The sequence below is a fragment of the Notechis scutatus genome, chromosome 3, assembly GCF_049901735.1.
Source record: "Notechis scutatus isolate UNSWTSFEM ecotype Mainland chromosome 3, rNotScu1.2, whole genome shotgun sequence".
In the NCBI taxonomy this organism is placed as follows: domain Eukaryota; kingdom Metazoa; phylum Chordata; class Lepidosauria; order Squamata; family Elapidae; genus Notechis; species Notechis scutatus.
The window spans coordinates 108,010,345-108,032,465 of record NC_142011.1 but is presented as its reverse complement, the minus strand read 5'-3'; the positions used below and the strand labels follow the sequence as shown (position 1 = coordinate 108,032,465).

Below are 22,121 nucleotides of genomic sequence, written 5' to 3'. Positions count from 1 at the left end.
AATTGCACAAATTGGAAAATTAAGACAATTGCTGGCTTCCAGAACGTAATAACTGACAATAGGTAAGTGTGATGATGTAGTTCTAGATCTGGAAAAACAAATCTTTCCTCATTAATTGATGGTTGCTTTTTGGGTAAAGATATTCTTAGAAACAAAGAATACCATAGAAATGTTCTAAACAAAAAATTTATTTTCTGAAAATATTTTCCAGATATATAACTAGAATTCATCTCAGAATGCAAATTAATCTGGGAATAATATGCATTTTGAGGGGGTTACCTTTCCCCAAAGGTTTAATAATTCCCATCTATCAATATCTGAATAAACTGCTCAAAATTTTATTTATATTACAGTATATTATTGAGAAATATACTTTGGTATATACATACCTAAATATTGGATGGATTTGATTCAAATACAGAATTAATATTCCAATGGATGGGTAATCCAATTTTTACCTATTAGCATCAATTCTGATTTGGGCGAGAATATTCTCCTATTTTGCTAATTTTGCTCATTAGCATCAACACTGGGATAATAGTGTGAAGTTTAGAAATAAACGAAAGAACATTAAACAAAACCAATCTGTTCAACTGATTTATGTACTTCTCCTCAGACCTTTCTATGTTGTCTAATAGCACAAACCAAAGGTTTCACTCAGATATTAAAAAGCAAGAGTGAAAGCGGATATTCTTGTCTTGTTCTTCTAAATAATAAAAAGTAGGAGAAACCACCCCACATAACATACCACACAACACTGCTAGACAAACATTCAGAATATGACATCACCTTATACTTTTCTCTGTATACGTACAAATGGATACCATCTACAAATCCATTCATCTATCTCAAAACACTGAAACCTTTTTTCTAGCTAAATGCTCAGTTATCACTCTCATTCTTCAAATAGACCAATTGTTTGTAGTCTTATATGTAGCTGCCATGTTGCTAACATTTTCTCCCTAGACCACAATCATAGAGAATGTCCAGCAAAACTCATGTGGTTCTTTCATTATTACCATTTTAGTCGTTAAAAAAATAAATATAGGTAAGTTAAAAGCTTTTTAAAATGGGATGAATGACTACCACATAGTCATACTATAGATAGTGTAGCGATGTGGAGGTCTCACTGCCAACTTCGATAATAAAATATGAGATGTTTCTTTTTTGCGGAGTTCTGCACGCAATGCTTACAATTAGAAGGAAAAAGAATGTTTCATTTCAGGCTGGTTAGTTGAACAAACCAAGTAGAAGAGGAAGGCAAATAAGAGGAAAACCTTACAAATTACAAAATAAAATGTACTTTGCAAAAAACACTTCAAATTTGTTTGCTATATCTATTATTTCCTTTGTTTGTCATAAAAAAATGAAACAATAGAAAAAGTAATTCTTAAGATCATATGCAAATACACTATGCTATTCCCAAATGTACATATCACATAGAATGGCAAATATAATCACTTACATTCTAGCTTTTTAAGGGGTTAATGTGACTGCCTATCAATGTTTCATGGCCAACCTATTTCCATCTAGGAATACAGACATAGTATAATTCTTCAGCTAATTCTTCAGGAAAATATAACCCTATCCATATCAAAATCTCTACTTCAAGTTTCACAAGATTCTGAAGATTGAGCTTTTTCAGAGAACCCAATTTGACCTGTTGCTACCATCTTTTATTCTGTTTTGGTAATGTTGTTGAATTTACAATATGCCCCACACATGGGAAGGGGAAAACCTTCAGCAGGCCACAGCAGCTTGCAAGCTTCCCTGCCAGCTTCCCCACTGACTTTCTTGGGAAGCTGCCAGAGAATATTGTAAATGTGATCAGGGCACTTGACAACTGATCCTAAGTGTGAACAAGTTGCCAAGCTGGGGGCAATATGCTGGCTCTGTAAACCACTTAGAGAGGGCTGTAAAGCACTATAAAGCATTATAAAAGTGCTATTGATCATGAGACTATGGGGGAAGGAAGGGTGGCACGATGGCAGGAAGAGTTTTACAGACTATAAAATATCCTTTCCAAGCTGTCAACTTCAATTAGTCGTTAAAAGACTAGCCATAAGTTAGGACTTATTGTACATAAAAATCCCGAATAACGTGCATGGTTTTTAAATTTGCATGTATTTAGAACAGTAGGATCATTTAGTTAAGACACAGGTAAGAAATGATATGTAATGTAACAATACCATAGAATGCCATTGCTAAAGGATACAGTCATAAAGCATCACATCTCTGTATGACTTAGTGACAACAATTCCAAAAGTCCCAGTTGCTGTCATAACCTACAATGTATTGGTCATTAAGTGGGAAGTGGTGGAAGTTCAAGATAAGGAATGCAGGATTACTGCAAAGGGGTGAGAAACGCCAGGGGAAGCTCTGGGAAGGCTGGGGATGGCAGTGCATGATTTTGGAAAAAGCATAGGAGGCCTGGTGCTGACTGCATGAGAGCAGAGGCTGGATGGATGATGTGATGCAGCAGAAGCACAGGAAAGCCAAGGACCAATGGGAGTAAAGAAAGACTAGGGGGATTTACAAGACTGACTTGCAACCTTCTTCCCATTACTACTTGTGGAAAGTTGGCAGGGAAGGTTGCAAATGGTGATTATGTGACTGTGGGATGCTTAACAATCGTTAAGTGCAAACTGGTTGCCAGGTGCATGATTCATGATCATGTGGGTGCATGGGCATTGAGACAGCTGGAATTTTGGGAATCAGTCGTTAAGTACCAGTCATTCAGCACCATCACAACATAAAGATTATTCCAAGTTTGTTTTTCACCATATGCTTTTAGATGTCTTGTTTTGCTCTCCATTGTCTCTCATGGCTACTGATTTCCTGAATCTCAGAAGCAGCTATTTTGAAAGCTTACCTGCTTCTACCACTTCTAGTGAAATATATGCTTCCACGTATTTCTCAAACAATCTGGTTCATTATAACAATGGGTTATTTTTTTAAAACAATGTTTCAATTTATAATTAACTTATCAGGCAATTTCAAAGTTCTACTTTCAATTGTTCCTTTTCCTTATAATTTCACCTCTCCAGTCTTTCTCAGCTCCTCAGGTCTATTTGCTTTTTTCTCTCAACTACTGACACCCAAAGGGCTAAGACGAAACTTTTGTACTCTTTTTTACAGTATTTTGTGCTTTGAAGGATGAGAAATAAACAAAAGATGGTACATACTGCAGAAAAGGGTAAAATACTTAAGAATAAACCTTTTAGGGACAAAGTGAAACTCTTTATAATCTGTTTTGGAGTACTACTTTGAGACAAACCAAAATATTTTTTAGATCTCAAATCAGATACTTTTGAATCTATAATTTATAAATTTTAAAATATTAATATCAAATTTTCACATATGACACCTAAAAAAATAATTTGCTTAGCACACATGAAGCATTCAAATTGTAAATGCTTCAAATTCAAAACCATATATCTGCAGTGGTTTTGTCTCATGGAAGATATGGTGGGAAAGCTGGAGAAGGGACAAACGCTTCAAATATAACATTTATCATCTGATCAATATTTAAAATATATTTGCTGAATAAATGTATCAATCTGAACATGTACTTGGATAAAAGTCTCTCAAACAGAATGGCATAAAAGCATCTTTTCTACCACATTTAAAAAAAACAATCAAAACTATAGTAATAGATAAATTTAACAGCAAAATGACATACAGTATATTGCATTCTATAAATTCTACAAAGACAGCAGTCATAGACAATTTCAACTTAGTGATTTCATTCAGAACACTGCCAGAGATCAAAGTTATAAGTTCTGGAGACTGAATGATATGCAAACACAGCCTGACAAACATGTCATCATTACCCCAATATAAAAGACACATACTAAGATGTATTATCCTGCACAAATCCTGTTTTATTGAAAAAGGGAATAGATCTCCCTTCAGGGTACATCTCACATGCTCCATAAGGCTGATCAGAGTCCTTGGTATTCCACAACTTTTGGAAGTAATCTTCCTCTGACAATGGGAAGTTATCTCTCTAATTCAGCACAACAGCATTACGATAATCAACTTGCTAGATTGTGTTTATCCTTGAATTCATTACTAGCAATGATGTTGATCTAGTAATAAAAGGTAGGTGACAGGATTGCTTGGAAATTTGAATGTACTGTTTTTTTCAGGCAGGCAAAGCATTCGATTTTATCTCAGACTGGTGATTTCCCCCCTTCCTTTTTATTCCTTCATTTCTAAGTCTATTATAGGAGAGAAAAGAGATTATTTTCTAATGGCAGTTGCACGACATGGAGGATACAGACTTTCTGTCATACTTCTTTGGCATGATTTTTTTCAGGGCATTTCTTACATCTGAGACAGTAATAGAGACATGACGCTTCTTCTTTCTCAATCGCTCAGCTGCCAAGGACACCTTCTTGTAGAGGTCATGCACACAAAAATGCAGAATATTTTGTGCCTCATTGGTCATTCGGACACTGTCAAGCTTCATCTTCTGCAATTTCCTGGGAGGTTTTCTAGAGATTTTCTTTCCATAGCCACGTTTTACATGTCTTGCATTTCTTTTTTCCACCCTAGGCTTTCTCTGTCTATACTGAGCCCTGTTTCTTTGCCTCCGGTATATCTGTCTCTTTTTCCTGCTTCTCCAGGTGGTAGCAGCCATTGCTTGAATTTAAGCTCATACACCCAAACTCCCTGCCTGCCTGCCTGAAAATGCCAATGTCCTGTCCCTTGATGTATTCTTATATAGGGCTGGCTATTCAAATAAGTACCACATACAAGTCAGAAGATTGGCCAATAAGAACAAAGCCCAACATAACTGCCTCATAATGACTTAACTATGATCCATTACTGCTATATGCAATGGACATAAACAGAAACATTAACAATGTGTTGCAAGGTATGTTGGATTGACATTTTATCAATTATGGTAAGCTATCATCTACATGATTCTAACAGATTCTTATTCTTAGATCATGCATACACAAAATAAAAATAACCTTTCCCTGCAACCTTTTGTGTATAGTTATTTGCATTTTTTTATTTAATGTCTTTACTATTCCCTCTCAAAGTGAGGTATGTAAGGCATACTATATAATTGTGAATGTAAAGCATTTTGAAAAAAGACATTTTAAAAAATAAGACACCAAGTTGTATTTCTGCCTTTCTAAAACAATCCCACAGGAGCGGTTTTTGAATTATGTGTGGGCTAAAGGTTCAAGAAGTGAGATCATAATAATATATTTGGATCCAGTTTCTAAGTGAGCTTGAGCAAGTCACTGTTTAGTCTCCTTAATTTTCACTGTTCCATGGGTATAATGGGAAACAAATCTTGTACAGTATATTTCTTTGCTCCATAAATGAAAATTCATATAAGAAACAAGTCCATGACTATGAACCAAGTTTAATATAAAGCTCACAGCAACGTATCAGTAAGTTTATATGTGCAGCAGATGCATACTGATTACCAGAGTTTTAATTGTTCTTCATATAAAATCAGTTTAGCTCCCAAAACTGCATTTACCGTTTAGAAATTGATTAGGCTTCATTTTCTTAGACAGCATACCATATCTAGAAATGTTAGCATTCTGATACAAAAATAAGCAAAAATTACAGCCATTTATAAATTTCCAGGCTTGCATGCTTTAGCTTTTTGAATCTTGCTTCTGACTTGAATCCCAAATCAAATCAGATACCCTCATGAAATGAGTAGATGTTTCAGTTTGTGGTGTTAGATGGAAGAGAGACTAAGACCTACAGTTTTATGTATTTATTTTATACTGTTTTAACACAGATTGTCATATTTGGGCTGAAGAATCCAGATGGCACTAGGTAGTAGCAAAATGATAATACTGTTGTACAAAGGAGCGTTGTGGCTCTGAGGCTGCAAGAAGCCGCTGAACCACAGGGCATGAGAAGCCCAGTCCCAGTGTGGACCAGCAGCACAGTGCAAAGGGCCCCCCCATGAAGACCTATCCCAGCCGCCCTCACACCCTGAACATCAGGATGCTTGCTGCCCTGCTCTCTGTCACTCCAGCTGGCCTTTGCTGTTTTCTTGCTCCCGCTGCTGATGAGGTGGACCCACCCTGGCCCTTTACGAGGCAGCTGCTGCAAATGTGAAACCATCTTCCCCAGGTCTCGTAAGAAAACCAGCGTGTGCAATCTGGGGGGAAAAGCCTGGTATAGCCAGCAGCTGCCTAGCAAAAGGCCAGGCTGCGCATGCTTGGTCAAAAGCAGGAGAAAAAAGATGGTGTACCTCAGCTGGGGCATCAGGAAACAGAGTGCAGGGAGTCAAAAGGGCATAGATGGGGAAGATACGTGGGTAGGAGGAGCTGAAGTGCCCCTACAGTCATAAATGCAGATGGACTGCCAAGTGCCCAAATTTTGATCACATGACTGCAGGGACACTGTAATGGTCGTAACTTCAGTCTCTTTGCTAAGCTATGAACAGTCACTGAATAAATTGTTCTAAATTGAGGACTACCTATACATATTATATACAGCACATTTTAATCCTTAAATTTAAGGTTTTCATTTTAAATGTTTCATATGCCATCCTATAAGAACATTTGTCCTGAAAGGTAACATACGGTTTTTTTAAAAAAAAGTAAATATATTTAAATCCTTTGAATCAGTCCTCTTAGTTTATAATATATACAGATCCTATTGAAATATTGTATATAGAGTAGTACTTGTGATTTGCAGTCCCGTTTCTACATAAATGCTACCTAAAATGGATCTGTTCACACAAATCCCAAACTAAAAGGAAATGAATTAAATATGAGCCATTGAAGAAAATGATGCAAAGCTATCAGTTCATTTGAAAGGGAAGAGAGCCAGTTGTTCCAATCAATAGAATGATAATCAGTTTTAAGTGTGGGAGGTCCAGCCTCATTTAAAGAATAGAATTTGGGGTATTTACTATCAAAGTCTGAGCTTTACAACACAGGCTTATGGAAACTTGTCATGGCTGGACTAAAAAAATGGTTATTGATGTTTTTGATACTTTACTATACTGGAAAAGGTTACAAAACTATTTCCAAAATGTTTGGACTGTCAGGCAAATGGCAATTCAACACCATTGTTTACCTTTTTCGGTTCTTGTGTATTGGTGAATAACCATCTTGCTTGCAACAGTTGTGAAATCTCACTTTCTAATCACTTCAGGAAATTACCTATTAATCATTTTAAAGCTATTAGAGACCTTTGAAATGACAGGTTTGAAAAATCTTCATCCAGTGAGTTTACCTTCAATTCTGAATGAAAGGAAAAATAATTATAAGGTTAAGGATTTGCTATGAGATCTAAAATAAAGAATGGGTGAAAATGCAAATGATGTATGAGCTACAGTAATGAAAGTCAGAGCACAGTGAAATAATGGGATTAAAATTTTAACCTGAAGAAGACCAAACCAATGACAACAGGTACAACAACCAGCTTTAGCACTAATAATAAAAATATTGAAGTGGTAGATAGTGATTTAGGATCAATTATCAGGAGAAAAGAATCCTGAAATCAAGAAATATACCATAGACCTGTGATGGCGAACCTGCAGAACTATTTGTGCTAGCATGCAAGCCACAGGCAAGCTTACCTCACTGGGCATGGGCATGTGTGTGCCTCACAGCTGATTTTTTTCGGTTAGTTCAAGGCCTTTTTCAGCCTCCCAGAGGCTTGGAAAAAGCCCCTGCAAGGCTTCTCAGGCCGAATTATAGGCCCGTTTTGTCACTTCCGGAATTACAGGATTATGAGATTACAGGAATTACAGATTATGAGAATCCTTGCTTAGGGTTTTTCCAAGCCTCTGGGAGGCTGAAAAAGACCTCAAACCAGCTGAAAAATCAGCTGTGACGCGCATTGCAGGTAATGGGGTGGGGGTGGGGATTGTGCGCACATGCGCATGGGGTGTGGGGTGCATACTGCATGCTGGGTGCTGGCACGCGTGCCAGTGCGCTCGCAATTTTTGGCACAGGAACCCAAAAAGGTTAGCCACCACTGCCACAGACTATCAATCGCATTAAGTCTTTGGAAAGAGTATTCAGATGCCAGAAACTATGTATATCAACAAAGATCAGAAAATGAAACTTTATTGTACATTTATTGATATAGAGAAATTCTATATTAATATGAATAGGACTTGAATAAGTAAATATGGAGGTGAAGGTAGTTTCCAAAGAGGGTAAGAATGGTATATGAAGAAAGTAAATCATATGTAACAAATTTAGTGGTTTGTTATAGAGCACAGAGTTCAGTATTGAGAAGAACATCTGATTTTCCTTTGGTTGTTTAATATATTTACTGTATGAATAAATTTATAAGGAATGCTTTCAACATTAGAAGTGTATAGCAATTATAAAGTGTTCGTACTTTTTTGTGCAGTTGATACTGTTCTTAGGCTGAAAATCTGTATAACTTGCAGCAAATTAAGCTTCTATAATGCAACAAAGAACATTGGTCCTACCTCCATGATCTTTGTTGGATGTAACATGGAAAATACAGTGAACAGTTTTAAACAACTGGCAAAATCTAGTGCAAGTAGATAAATTAGTTTACTTTTATTTATTGTTTACCAAAGATGAGAAAATAGATGGAGAATGTCAAAATTTAGAAATGTTCATAGAATAGATAACATTTCAGGGAACTAAAGTTGAAAAGGGTACAAGGAAGTAAGAGTTGGTATGTTGATATGTTAAAAGGAACATGGAAATTTGAGTTGGTATGGTAAATATGTTAAGAAAAAAATAAATTGCATGCTATGAGAATGGGTCATTGAGGATGGATATTATATTAAGGCAATGTCAACTCTTTAATAACCACGTAGATTTATTTCCTAAAATGATATGTTCTGAATCTGATCCTTCAGATATTCCAATAATGCACCTATTGCCACTGTAATTGAATTGATATACCTTGCTGATTGTCCTTTCTCTCTTTCCTTCCACCTTTCTCAGCATTGTAATTTGTAAAATTCTCCAGAGCACTAAGTCTTCTCATAATGTACATGAAGTATAATAACTTGAACCTGCTAATTTGTGCCTTGAGTGATTTGTTTGATTACCATTGTTATTTGTTATATTTGCTTCCGAAAATATTCATGGAATATTTTCCGCTCCAAAGATCAAAGGCATCAATACAATTTTTGCTTCCATTCTCACAGATTTCTCAAATATCTAGTAAAGAAGGTGACTTGATCTATGCACCCCATAAACTGCATAAAACTATACAGCACTTCAAAAGTTTTGTTCACTGAAAAGATTAAGAATCAGAACTCTGCCATATGCCTTCCCAAGGAGAATTAATCAATGATCTCCTTAGCTTTTTAAAACATTCTCAGAGTATTTATGGTTTTTTATTATTTTTCCTTGGATACTACATTTTAATATTTGTTTCAAGTTCATTTTTCAATGCATCAACATAATCCAATAATTGCATGTCCCAACAATGCAACTAAGTTTATTGGAAGCTTTTGGTTAGACTTTTTCACTTCTAAAACAATACAGGCAGCCCTCAACTTACAACCATAATTGAGCCCAAAACTTCTGTTGCCAAGCAAAACATTTTAAAGCAACTTTTGCCCCATTTTATGACCTTTCTTGCCACAGTTGTAAAGTGAATCACTGCAATTGTTAGTAACATGGTTGTTAAGTGAATATGGCTTTCCCATTGATTTTGCTTGTCAGAAGGTCGCAAAAAGGATCACATGAACCTGAGACACCACAGCTGTCATAAATAGGAGTCAGGTGCCAATCTTCTGAATTTTGATCACCTGACCATGAGGATGTTGCAACAGTCATAGGTGTGAAAAATGGTCATAAGTAACTTTTTTCAGGGTATTGTAACTTCAGTCACTAAATGAACTGTTTTAAGTTGAGGACCACCTGTATTCCATTTCCATTAAAATTATTTGGCATTTTTTCTTCCTCTTTAAATTTTTATTGCTCTTTGATTACATTCTCTGCAACTTTTAAATCCATCAATCCATCCTTTTATATATTTATAAAAGCGAAATACCACTCACGCAACATCACAAAATCTCCAGAACCGTAAAGCCTACAAACTTGAAATTTGGCACGTATGTTCCTCTTGGCTTCTAGGTGCTCACTAAGAAAGGATTTTTTCAAAATGACCATCAGATCATTAGTATTTCTTAATGCAGTAATTAACACACTCTGATGCTAAGGAGTTCTACTCCCTCTCCCCACGTGAAAAAAACTCTGTTCCAACTGCCAGCTGCCTCACATTCTGTTACCTTAGTAACTCCACAGCCATTTGCACCACTCAGGTGACCCGAGGACACAGACAAATCTTCATGTTGCCTCAACGACTCTCTAAAAGGATGCAAACTACGTTTCCAAACAGTCAGAGCTGAAGAAGCTCCTTGGAGAGAAGCAAAACATTTTCAATGAAAAACCAGAAAGTCCAGTTGCCTTCTGGAAAAAAAAACACCTTTGGGACAACAGTTGGAGGCTTGTATCTTACAACACTTTAGATAGATAGATAGATAGATAGATAGATAGGTAGATAGGTAGGTAGGTAGATAGATAGATAGATAGATAGATAGATAGATAGGTAGATTAGACAGACAGATGATGGCTAATTAAAAGGAATGGAAAGGGGAAAGGAAAGGAAGGGAAAGGAAAGGAGGAAGGGAAGGGAAAGGAGAAAAGGAAAGGAAGGGAAAGGAGGAAGGAAAGGGAAAGTAGGAAAGGAATAAAGAAGGAAAGGACAGGAAAGGAGGAAAGGAAAGAAAAAGAAAGAAAATGAGTAAAGGAAAAGAGGAAAGAAATAAAGGATGAAGGGAAGGGAAAGGAGGAAAGGACGGATAAGGAACCGTTCCTAACCGACAACCTCTTTATCACACCAGCCAGTAGCATCTATCTTTTTTTCCCATTTCTTTACTTTATGTACTTTTCCAAACCTACAACCTCTTTATCACACCAGAGGCATCTTCATTTTTATGTCCTACTATGTAACTTCAAATGCTAAAATGGCATTTTGTAATTTGATTATTTTTAGTTAGTTCCAAACAATTTCCATGTTTTCTTTCTTTATATTCACATCTCATTATGTCTGACATGACTCTTCAAACAGATGCACAATATTTCATACAGGAGCATTATTTTCTTGTTTTTAAAATCTCATTTCTATCACATTTTTCTGTTTTATTCCCCATCAGTATTTTTCATTGTAACTATAGCAACAATAAAATATTGGTCTATTCTACATTCAGAAACTCATTTTGTTTGTATCTTTATTAATTTTTTCCCAATTTTCATCACAATCAGACCAATGATGCTTTTTGATTAATTCCTTTTCCATAACAGATTTATATTTAAACTATGTATTTGAAAGTAATAGGTATTTTTCTAAGTAGATACTTACCAGTCACTATTCCCATTCATGTTGGGTCAAGCAGCCCAATTACTTTTCTTATCTGATATCATTCATCTAACAGAATTTTTTTTTTCTTCTGGGAAAAAAGCACAATTTTCACAAAACTCATAGCTGATTCTTTCATTTGCTCTGTCGTTCATAGTACCGTATTTGCCGGCGTATAAGACGACTGGGCGTATAAGACGAGCCCCCAACATTTCCACTCAAAATATAGTTTGTTATATACTCGCCGTATAAGACGACCCCCCAAACTTACAAAATCGCACGTGCAGCATCCCATTCCTGGGAGAAAAACAAAAAAACTAAAAACACGAACTCTTCCCTAAGCGCAAAAGCAAGGATGGCGCTTTCTCAGCTTTGAGCGGCATCGCTGCTCTCCCACCCCCTCCACTCGTCCCCACGTGTGGCGAAGTTTCTGCCACTGGGGGGGGGGTGGAAGGAGGTGAGGGATGGGGGCAAAGCCTGGAGCCTGCCGGTCCGCTCACACGAGCGGAGTGGGTGGGTGGGTGGGAAGGGAAAGGAGAGGCCGCGCTGCTGCCTGCAAGTGAAAGTGACGCGCCTGCCCCCTCTCGCCCGGGGGAAAGTGAAAGGCCTCCTCCCTTAAACAGCCCCCGCGTGCGCGCCATCGGGACTCCAAGGGTGGGGGATGGACAGCTGCCAACTCTCTCTCTCTCTCTGTGTGTGTGTGTGTGTGTGTGTGTGTGGTGTGGAGGGTAATTCCGGCTATCTCTGGCCTCCGCTCGGTTTTAAAGTCGCTTGGCCGGTTCCCAAGTCGCAAGCGTGCGCTGGCCGGAGACGCGGCACTGGGTGGCAGCTCGGTGCCGGGAGGCGGATCTTTCTCTCTTAAGCGGGGAGGGAGGAGGGGACAAGAGGAGGGACGGGACGGGACAGGGGCGGGAGGAGGTCCCTCGCCTTCTTCCACCGCCCACGGACCCTTTTCTTCCCAAGGGGACCCTGGAAAGCAGCTTGGGAGCTGGGTGGCCCTGCCCAGCGGGGTCCCATCAGGAACTTCCCGAGGATACCCCCCGCCCCAAGCACAGCCCTCCCGGTCTTTCAAAGAGGGAAGGAGAAGCGGGAGGAGCAAATTGCCGGCCCCGCCCCGCTGCCCAGAAGGAGGGGCGCCACAGTCCACCCCCACCACCTTCTCCCCCCCACTCCCCAGGCCATTACGCGGCTCGGGGCTGGCTGGGCGAAGCGGGCCCGCCAGAGACCCTCCCGCTCCACCCCTGCCCCACCTCCAGATTGGCCTCCGCAAGCGGCCCGAGCCGGGCGGAGGGTGGGTGGGGGGGAGGAGGAGGAAGAGAGACTCCGGCTGGGCTTGAAGGGGCTTCGCAAGTTGCGGAGCTCCGCCCCCGTCGCTCTTGCACCGAGTGACAACAACGTATTTGCCGGCGTATAAGACCCCCCCACTTGGAGGCATGTTTTTCAGGGCAAAAAAGTCATCTTATACGCCGGCAAATACGGTACCTCTAAACCCAGTATGTCTATTTTTTTCCTTGAATTTTATTTGTTAATTTACAGTCTTCACAATTTTCTCCTCCCACATTTCAAGTAATGATCTTCCATGGGCCAAGGCAATCACCAGAGCGGCCAATAGATACAAATCTGTTTGCCATCATTATTATATCCCATTATTTGAAATAATGCTTTTTAATTTACATAATTCTTAGTTTTAGTAAAGTAGACAATCTTATTAGCCATAGTCATACCCATGTAACATGTAGTTTTCCCTGATAAAGATAAGAAAAGCAATGGGCAATTTGTCACATCTTGGCCAATTTGCAAAAAGAGCAATCAAAACCTAGTTTTATCAGAATCAGGCTAATGCTGCCCTACATTAAACTAGGAAACTTAATCCTAAAGACAATTTTGCAAGTAAAGAAATAGTTGCCCATATCTATCAATTAGGAGGAACATGCAGTGTACTGACAAATGCTCCCCAAATAAACCAGAATAGTGACTTAGAAGGCCTGGCAAATTGAGGAGGAATGAATCAAAGGCCTGTATTAAATTATGGGAGTAAGGTTCTATTCAAACAAGTTAAAGCCATTTACAGAGAAAGAGCCATAGGCTCAAAGTACTTATTTAGAACCAGAATAATCTAAACCAGGGGTGTCAAACTCGATTTCATTGCGGGCTGCATCAGGGTTGTGTTTGACCTCAGGGGGCGGCATGGCCAGGGTAGGTGTGGCCAGCTCAACATTACTCATGTTGGGGTGTTTGTGGTGTCCAAAGCGCTCTGCCAGTGAAAACGGGCTCCGAAGCTCCATTTTTGGCTGTGACGGCCTCCTGCAACCCTCTGCCAACAAAAATTAGCTTAATTTTTGCTGGCAGAGGCATCATCGGCTGGTCCTTCACTGTTTCCAGGGCAGCCCCGCAGGCCAGATCTAAGCACCCTGTGAGCTGGATTTGGGCCCCAAGCCTTGAGTTTGACACCCTTGATCTAAACAATCTGGTTTACACATGGATGTAACCACCATTACAACAGAGCTTCACAGGAAACGGACCAGGAATTTATTTTTTTTAAGAAAAATGTAACATTGCTAATTATTTTGATACTTGAGATCATGTCAAGCTGCATTAGAATTACATTGAGTTGTGCATAAAATTTAAGAATCATATTGTTAAATACCTTTTTAGAGAACTTGAAGTTAAGCCATGTTCTCCATCAGGTAGATTAACGTTTTATGTAAATTGAAAAGCAAAGATATACAAGTAGAGCATTGACCATCTAGTTGTAAAATGTAAGTATCTGTGAGACGTAAACAGTAATTATAATAATAATTAAAAAACCCAGGTGGATCAGTGACTATTTTTCCCCAATGTCAAACTTAATAGACAGGCATTCAACATAGCCCCCATGACACTTTTATATGGTATCCATTGACCCTCATAATTAAGTAAAGAGATATTGTTTAAAAATTTGTATCATGGCCAAAGGAGTCTTATGTTCAGTTCTCAAAATAAAATATTTCCTGCCTATAACACAAGCATATCAAGCTGAGGCTACTTCTATCTGGAGCAATTCCCTCAGCCAAATCATATAACTCTTTTTAAGTTAGAAAGATGAGTAAAAATAAGATCATTTAAATAAACAACTGATAGGGAAAGAATTGATGAAAACAAACTTTCCTCACTGTAAATTGCCTATTCAGCCATCTTGTGTTTTGTTCTTGGTGGTAAAATGGATGTTTTTTTTTTCTTTATAGAATCTTTAGTAGGAAATTCAGAAGCTCACAGGAAGTTCAAAAGATCAGTGCATGAATCTAAAGAAATTACTAAGTGGAAGAAAGCTAGTCATTATGATAATTATAAACTCAGTAATATCACATTTTATTGGGGAGACTGAAAAGACAATGAGAAGCAAAACTAAATGTAAAAATGTTTTTAAAATGTTGCATTAAATAGCAAAAAAAAAAAAAATCCTGGCAAAGTATGGTTCAGATTTTGCTAGCTCTTACAGTACACTTAAATCAGCAAATACTGTATAACTACAGATAACATATTCTTAAAATTACAACATCTATAGTGTCTTAGAACAGAGTGAAAACTTCAAGTTTATACAGAAATAGAGTCAAAAGATTCAAAGTTTCAACTGAATATTTCTGAGATAAAATGTGTGTCAAGGTGGTTACCTTGCTGATGGCCCCCCTACCTCTCTTTAACTCAGCGGTCGCCAACCAGTGGGCCGTGAGAAAATTTTGGTGGGCTGCAGAGAAATCTCACCCCCAGAGCATCCCCCCAGGCAATTAATCCAGGCTGCGCAGAAACACAAGGCTGCGCCACCCACATGGCCCGCAGGAACGCTCCCCGCCCACTCACTCCTTACCTGGCAAAAATTGCCTGCTAAATTGCTATTTTTCCTTTTTTTTTCCCCCCTGACCATCATCTGTTCTGCTGTGCCGGGAGATTTAGATTAGCTATGAAGCAGGAAATGGTTGGATTTCTTGCTTTCTAGCTAGTCTTTAGATCTTCGGCTCTGCTTTTAAGCACAGCTGAACCTCTCTTAGGACTGTAGCTTCTATTATTCAGTGCAGACTCATGGCAAGCAAATTTGAGAGACTGAGGTAGCCGATGGCAGATAGATAGATCACTGAATGATTCTGTGAGCAACTCAATCTGCCTGCCTGCTTTGCCTGATTTTGGGTAAAAGTTGTTCGTTTTTAATAAAAAAATTCAATATTTACATACATGGTGTGTTGTGAGTTAATTTTGTGAGTTTGCTTGCAAGCAAATTTTATGTGACAGACTGAGCTTGCCAATGGCAGATAGATTTCTGAATGAATCTGTGATTCTGTGAGCAACTCAATCTGCCTGCCTGCTTTTGGGTAAAAGTTGCTCTTTTTTAATAAAAAAAATCAATATTTATATAAATATTTACAGTATTTACATACAAGCCATGCCCAGCCAATCCCATGACCACCAACCCACACCCACAAATTAGGCCATGACCACAGAACCGGTTAGTGGTCCCTGGGATTTAAAATTATGAGTTTGGTGTCCCTGACGTCCAAAAGGTTGGTGACCCCTACTTTAACTCATTTTAAAATGATTTTGTGCCGTCAGGTCATTGTTTATTCCTGGCAACTGCCTGGAATGGTCCTACAGTTTTCCTGACATGATTTCAGAAATGGTATGCCTTTGTCTTCTTGCTAGGGCTAAGCGAGCTAACTGACCCAATGTCACTCAGCTGGCTTCATGGCCAAGATGGAACTAGTACCCATGGTTTCCCGATTTTTAACGTGTGTCAAATTATTCCAACCATGTTTGGATTTTATTAACGTCTATAAAATTTATTTCCTTAAACTAAAATCTCCCTTGACCTAAGGTCAAGTTAGTAAGTTACCTTGTACTGTACAATGGCAGACTAAAGTTATGTACTGATCTGTATAAAATGATACACTATTATACAATAGATTTGTGGAGTTTTCTTTATAATTGGAAGCTAAAATGTTGAAAAGTGCTTTGAGCAGTGTTTTTTGATAGAACCCAAAAACGTGCTTGAGAACATACATGTCAAGACCACCTTCCTTTCTTGAGACCATTCTTTGTAGTAAGTAGTGGTGTAGTATCTGGTGTAAACTTTACTGGCTATAGGACTGTGATGTGACCTATGACTATGATGTGACCTATGACTGTGACCCATGACTATGTGATGTGACCTATGACTATGATGTGACCTATGACTGTGACCTATGGCACGTGTGCTGGAAGTGCAGAGCCACGTTTGCCGGCACGCAAGAGGTCGCCCGGAAAAGCTCCACTGTGCATGCGCGTGCGCACTGCCGACCAATAGCTGATTGTCGGGTATTTGGCGTGCATGTGCAGGGGTGCACAGGAGACACACGCACATGTGCAGAGATGCGTAGCGCCCATGGGGGAGGCGCGTGCATGTGCAGAGGCATGGGGGGGCAGTATGCATTGCCTTTTGGGTGCTGGCATGCGAGCGCGCACACATATTTTTCAGCACCGGAGCCGAAAAAGGTTAGCCACTACTGCTATAGAAGATACTTCTTTCCATCAATGTTAGTCTGCCTTTCAAATTAAAATTCTAGTATATTTATTTATATAATGTATATACAATTACAGTTAGCATACCTCCAACCTAAGATGTTAGAAAGGATCTTATAGCATCTTAATGTTTAGATTATATAAATAATAATAATTAGCTGTTAAGGCATCAGGCTAGAAAGTTGGAATTTTCATGTCCCCCCTTACCCATGAAACCCAGCTGGGTGACTTTGGGCCATTCATTCTCTCTCAACCCAACTCACCTCAAATGGTGGTGGTTGTGCAGAAAATTGGAGGAAAGTGTGTTGAATGTGTTCACTGCCTTGAGTTATTTGTAAAAATAATAAAAGGCAGAATACAAATAAATATTCAGGAATTATACCAGATGTAGTCCTGAAACTTTTGTACATTGAAACGTCCCACAAAAAAACACCTTAAAGTAATCATTAATAATTAAATTAAATTGTTAATGTAATCAGAAATGTGACTTCTTTTTCCACTCTATTATTATATCATTAATGGCTGTTTGTGCATTATAACCTATTTCAATGACATACTGATAGATTACATTTTATTTGACAGCCAATGTCATAAGAGTCACTTCATATGAGGCAGCCAATAAATGTTGACAAAAAATAAGTCACATTTTAAAAATGGGGAAAAATTAAGAGCAAAACAAATTTTATAGACCTGTAGATATTTATAGTACAAATATACTTATGTACAAAATAGTACGGACTATTCTCAATATGTCATTTCCTGCTACTCTCCCAGTTTTTTAAAAAACATTGTTTTTGCTACATATAAAGGCAGTAGGCTATTTAAATCTGTATTCCTCATTTCCAGTCAAATAAATTTTTGCTGTATTTTCTTAACCACAACACATATTTGGTAAATTCAAAGAAGCAGAACTTCTCCAAAGATTTAAAATTCCAGTTCACTTTTATTCATCACTTATTTTTCTGGTTACACAAACTCAATCTACCTGAGAGTGTCTTCAAAATATGTGGGGAAGAAAACAGAATTCAGTAAACTGCAAAACTGATTTTAAAAAACTGTTTCAGATCTTAGGAAAAGCAGAAAATGGACCAACATTAATCTTTAAAATATACAGTGGTGAATTCATATTCTTCCTTGTATGCACTAAACAAAATTGGAAAATACGATTGATGGAGGAACGAATCAACTCATAGCAATGTACACAAAACGACAAGTTGTACAGGTATAAAATCCCAGCCCTTTACACTAAAGAAATTCTGACTCTTGGAAAAGGGCTGGGAAAAGGGGCTACTCCTAATTCCAAGCACGGAACTCGACACATGCAGGGAGATCCTATGTTCAAGTTTTAGTTAGGCTTTCAACCTAGCACGTATATCCTAGGAATAGGAAGGCAAGGAACTGATTTATGGCACCAGCACTTCTCACTTAGGTCCATGAGGTGAACGCCCAGGGAAACTTGGCCAGGATTATCAATTTAATAATACAACAAATATAGTACTCTACTAAAGAACCCGTTTCTTTCATCCTCCGGCCCAGAACACAGAGGAAGCACGCAAAGACATTCCCCTCCCAAGGCTTCCAACACCGGACAGTTTCCCCTGCTCGGTTTCGAAGGCACCAGAGCGGCGAGCGGCAGAAATCGAGAACGGCGGAAGCCTGAGGCCTACAGAACCAGATAAAGGACAGAAAAAATGGAGGAGGGGAGACGTAGAACAGAGAAATAGATATCGTCTCTCAGGCGCATTAGAAAGCCGAGTTTCCTTCACAGAAAAACAGGCGCCGCCGTTTCTCTTTCTTTCCTCCTTCCTTGAGAAAAAAGGAGGAGGCCGCAGCCTCCGCCCTATTGTCTCCCGATCCGAGGAGCTCACCTCACGACGGCGGCAGCAGCTCCTCTCAGCTGCGGACTACGGCCATGGCCGTCGCGCCTACCTCCTCCTTCAACAGCATCGAGAGTCGGCCGACCGCGGCCTCCTGCCCCAGCCTTTGGCCCTCTGCTGCTGCTGCTGCCACGGCTGCTCCTGCAGCAGAGGCCATCTTGGGTGCCTCTTTGCTTGCTTCAGCAGCAAAGCCTTCCTCACTGCTAATGCAATTGCTCCCTGGGCCTCCCCTTCCTGCTCCTGGAGGGGTGGAGCAGTCCTAGACTCATCCTCCCGGCTCGCTTCTGGCGTTTCCTTCCTTCCTTCCTTCCTTCCCAAAAGGGGAAGCGGAGGAAATTAGACTGGAAAGCTCACTTCTTTATGCCCTAAACGAAGTAGGAGGCTGAACAGAAAAAACGCCTGCCATTTCCCGCATTTTGAAACGATGTACAATCGACAATGTTTTAAGAGCGTCGTCTCCTGTATACCTACTAGAGCGCAAAACCTGTTGAATGTAAGGTGCTTCCTCCCGGAGAAGAAGGGGACTTCTTGAATAAATCCGCGCAGAATTCGGTTGTCATTTTGTTAAGCTATTCGCTGCATTCTCAGTGCAGCCTTCATAGAGCCAGAAACTGCAGCAAATGGTGAACTTCTATCTCTGCATAACCACAGAATATAGCAAATGTGATCGGCGTAAGCAATACGCCTTCGGATGTTTCCATCAGGCAGGCGTAGAAAAATAATATAAATAACAGAAACTAGCTCTATCATAATCAGATGATGCATCTGGTTTGTTAAAATCCTGGCGACCGCTATGATTAGCATTAAAGGGTTTCCTAATTCTTCGGTGCTATCTGGCATTTTGCAATTCAGATATTTAAGCCTTCCTGCTGATGGCATCTTGTAATGTAGTTAGTTAATGCACAATGCTAATCATCAGGTGTTATACACAACAGGAATAATGATAGTAAGTCAAAGACATTAAGGCTGTAAGAAACAAAAAGCAAAACCAACTTTACACCATTGCTATTCAATATACATTTTAGTACCTTTCAATTCTGTCCCATTTATCTGAGGATTTCACCACTCCACCCAACCATAAATTTTTCACTCTTCTTTTTTCTTCATATATTTGTTTTTTGTTTTTTAATTTATTTCTCATAGATTATAATGACCAAACCACTTCACTTTGTTTCATTATGGCCATTCACTTTGTATTCAACTCATTCAGCATCTTTTCAATCTTGATCGTATTTCCTCTAGTAGCCCATTCCCACTAACACAACCAACTCTTCCACATACTGAAGTGGGTTGAAAAGATGATTTAATATGTGTTTCTACCATTTCCATGATGTAGAAAAGATGTTGAGACTCTAGAATGCAGAGAAGAGCAGCAAAGATTATTGGGGACTGGAGGCTAAAACATGAATGATTGCAGGAACTGGTATGTCTAATTTGATGAAAAGAAGGACTAGGGGTGACATGATAGCAGGGTTCCAATATCTCGGACTGCCACAAAGAAGAGGGAGTCAAGCTATTCTCCAAAGCACCTGAGGGTAGGACAAGGAGCAATGGGTGGAAATTAATCAAGGAGAGAAGCAACTTAGAACTAAGGAGACATTTCATGTCAGAAAAATTAATCAGTGGAACAACTTGCCTCCAGAAGTTGTAAATGCTCCAACACCTCAAGTTTTAAAGAGATTGGATAACCATTTGCCTGAAGTGGTGTAGGGCTTCCTGCCTAAGCAGGAGGTTGGACTAGAAGATCTCCTAGATCTCTTCCAAGTCTGTTACTCTGTTCTGTTTGGAAACTGCACCTGCTTCAAATGGCCTGTAAGGAGGTCAAGGAGCTTTCCTTTCACAATGCCATTTCCAGGGCTTTCAGAAGAAGAACTACAGTGAAAAATAAGTGATCAATCAGTGACGGGATGTGGGGAAGACTGGGTGGGATCCAGTGGAGTACGAAGCAGACCTGGCATAGTGAGTTAGGGAGAGAGGAGTGATACAACATCCTTGTGGTTAGTTATAAGGGTGAGTGGATTGCCAGGAGTGAATTTTATTCACATGACTATGCGGGCATTGTAGCAGTCATAATTTTAAAACTGGGTTGTAAGCTTTTGGGGGGTCCATCATAACTCCAAAACAGTTGCTGAGCAATTGGACATATGTTGAGGACTACCTGTATACCAGGGGTGTCAAACTCGATTTAAGCCACATCAGGATTGTGTTTGACCTTGGAGGGCTGGGGTGGTGGTGGGGCATGATTGGGGTGGGCGTGGGTCATGGTGGGCATTTGACACAGACTCAATATGCATTTTTTCCTTTTGCATTCAAAACAGCTATTCCAGACAATGGGAGATTTACTTTCTGGTACAGTCTCAATTCCATAATGTAGAGACATGAAGACATGTAGAGTCCCCAACTGCTATGGGGCTTGAATCTTTTGTACAGAAGCAGAGCATAAATGAACTGACAATTTATCCAGATGTCTCTAAAAACTGTTTGTCCAACAGTCCATCAATCTTTGCTACTACCTCTGACACAGCCCTAGAAGAGGACTTAATATTAGTAATATACAAAATTGATATACTACCCAATTCCCAATGATTCTGGATGACTCACAACAATCAAAAAATTTACAATTAAATCAATCACAGGCAAAAGATTAAGATAAAAGACGACAAACTCAGTGATAGTAGGGGGCTCACTCTCATCAAAGACCTGGGCGAAGAGCCAGATGTTTTTGGTTCTTTTGAACAATAGCCATTCAGATCTTGGAGGGTACCTAGATCTAACTGATGCTGCTAAAGACAAGGTGAAGAAGGTGCTGCCTGCTGCAGCACTCTGTCAGCCAAAATGGGCCACGGAAATTGATGTATCTTCTATGAGCTTCTATTTAGAAAATGATTTGAAAGATGATATATAGACACCTTGCTGTACTGGGGCCTAGTCAGTTTTGGCACAACTGTATTTACCGTATTTGCCGGCGTATAAGACGACTTTTTGCCCTGAAAAACATGCCTCCAAGTGGGGGGTCGTCTTATACGGCGAGTATATAACAAAGGTCGTCTTATACGCCGGCAAAACGTTGTTGTCACTCGGTGCAAGAGCGACGGGGCGGAGCTCCGCAACTGCGAAGCCCCTTCAAGCCCAGCCGGAGTCTCTCTTCCTCCTCCTCCCCCCACCCACCCACCCACCCACTCCGCTCGTGCGAGCGGACAGGCAGGCTCCAGGCTTTGCCCCCATCCCTCACCTCCTTCCATCCCCTCCACCCCCCACCCCCAGTGGCAGAAACTTCGCCGCACGTGGGGATGAGTGGAGGGGTGGGGAGCAGCGACGCAGCTCAAAGCTGAGAAAGCGCCATCCTTGCTTTTGTGC

The 22,121-nt window shown here is 39.7% G+C and overlaps 1 protein-coding gene across 3 annotated transcripts in view; it reads right to left on the bottom strand.

The window, feature by feature from the left end:
* The window catches only part of RC3H1 (ring finger and CCCH-type domains 1), a 68,874-nt gene extending 49,900 nt beyond the window's left edge, over nucleotides 1–18,974 (bottom strand). The window contains exon 1 of one of the 3 annotated variants that reach the window (XM_026669174.2): nucleotides 18,756–18,974. The gene's annotated coding sequence lies outside the window, so the exon portion shown is untranslated. Of the gene's footprint in view, nucleotides 1–11,364; nucleotides 11,453–18,755 lie in introns of those variants that run through there. The other 2 variants (XM_087960912.1, XM_087960911.1) reach the window with 2 other exon arrangements.
* Between the last annotated feature and the right edge of the window lie 3,147 nt (nucleotides 18,975–22,121).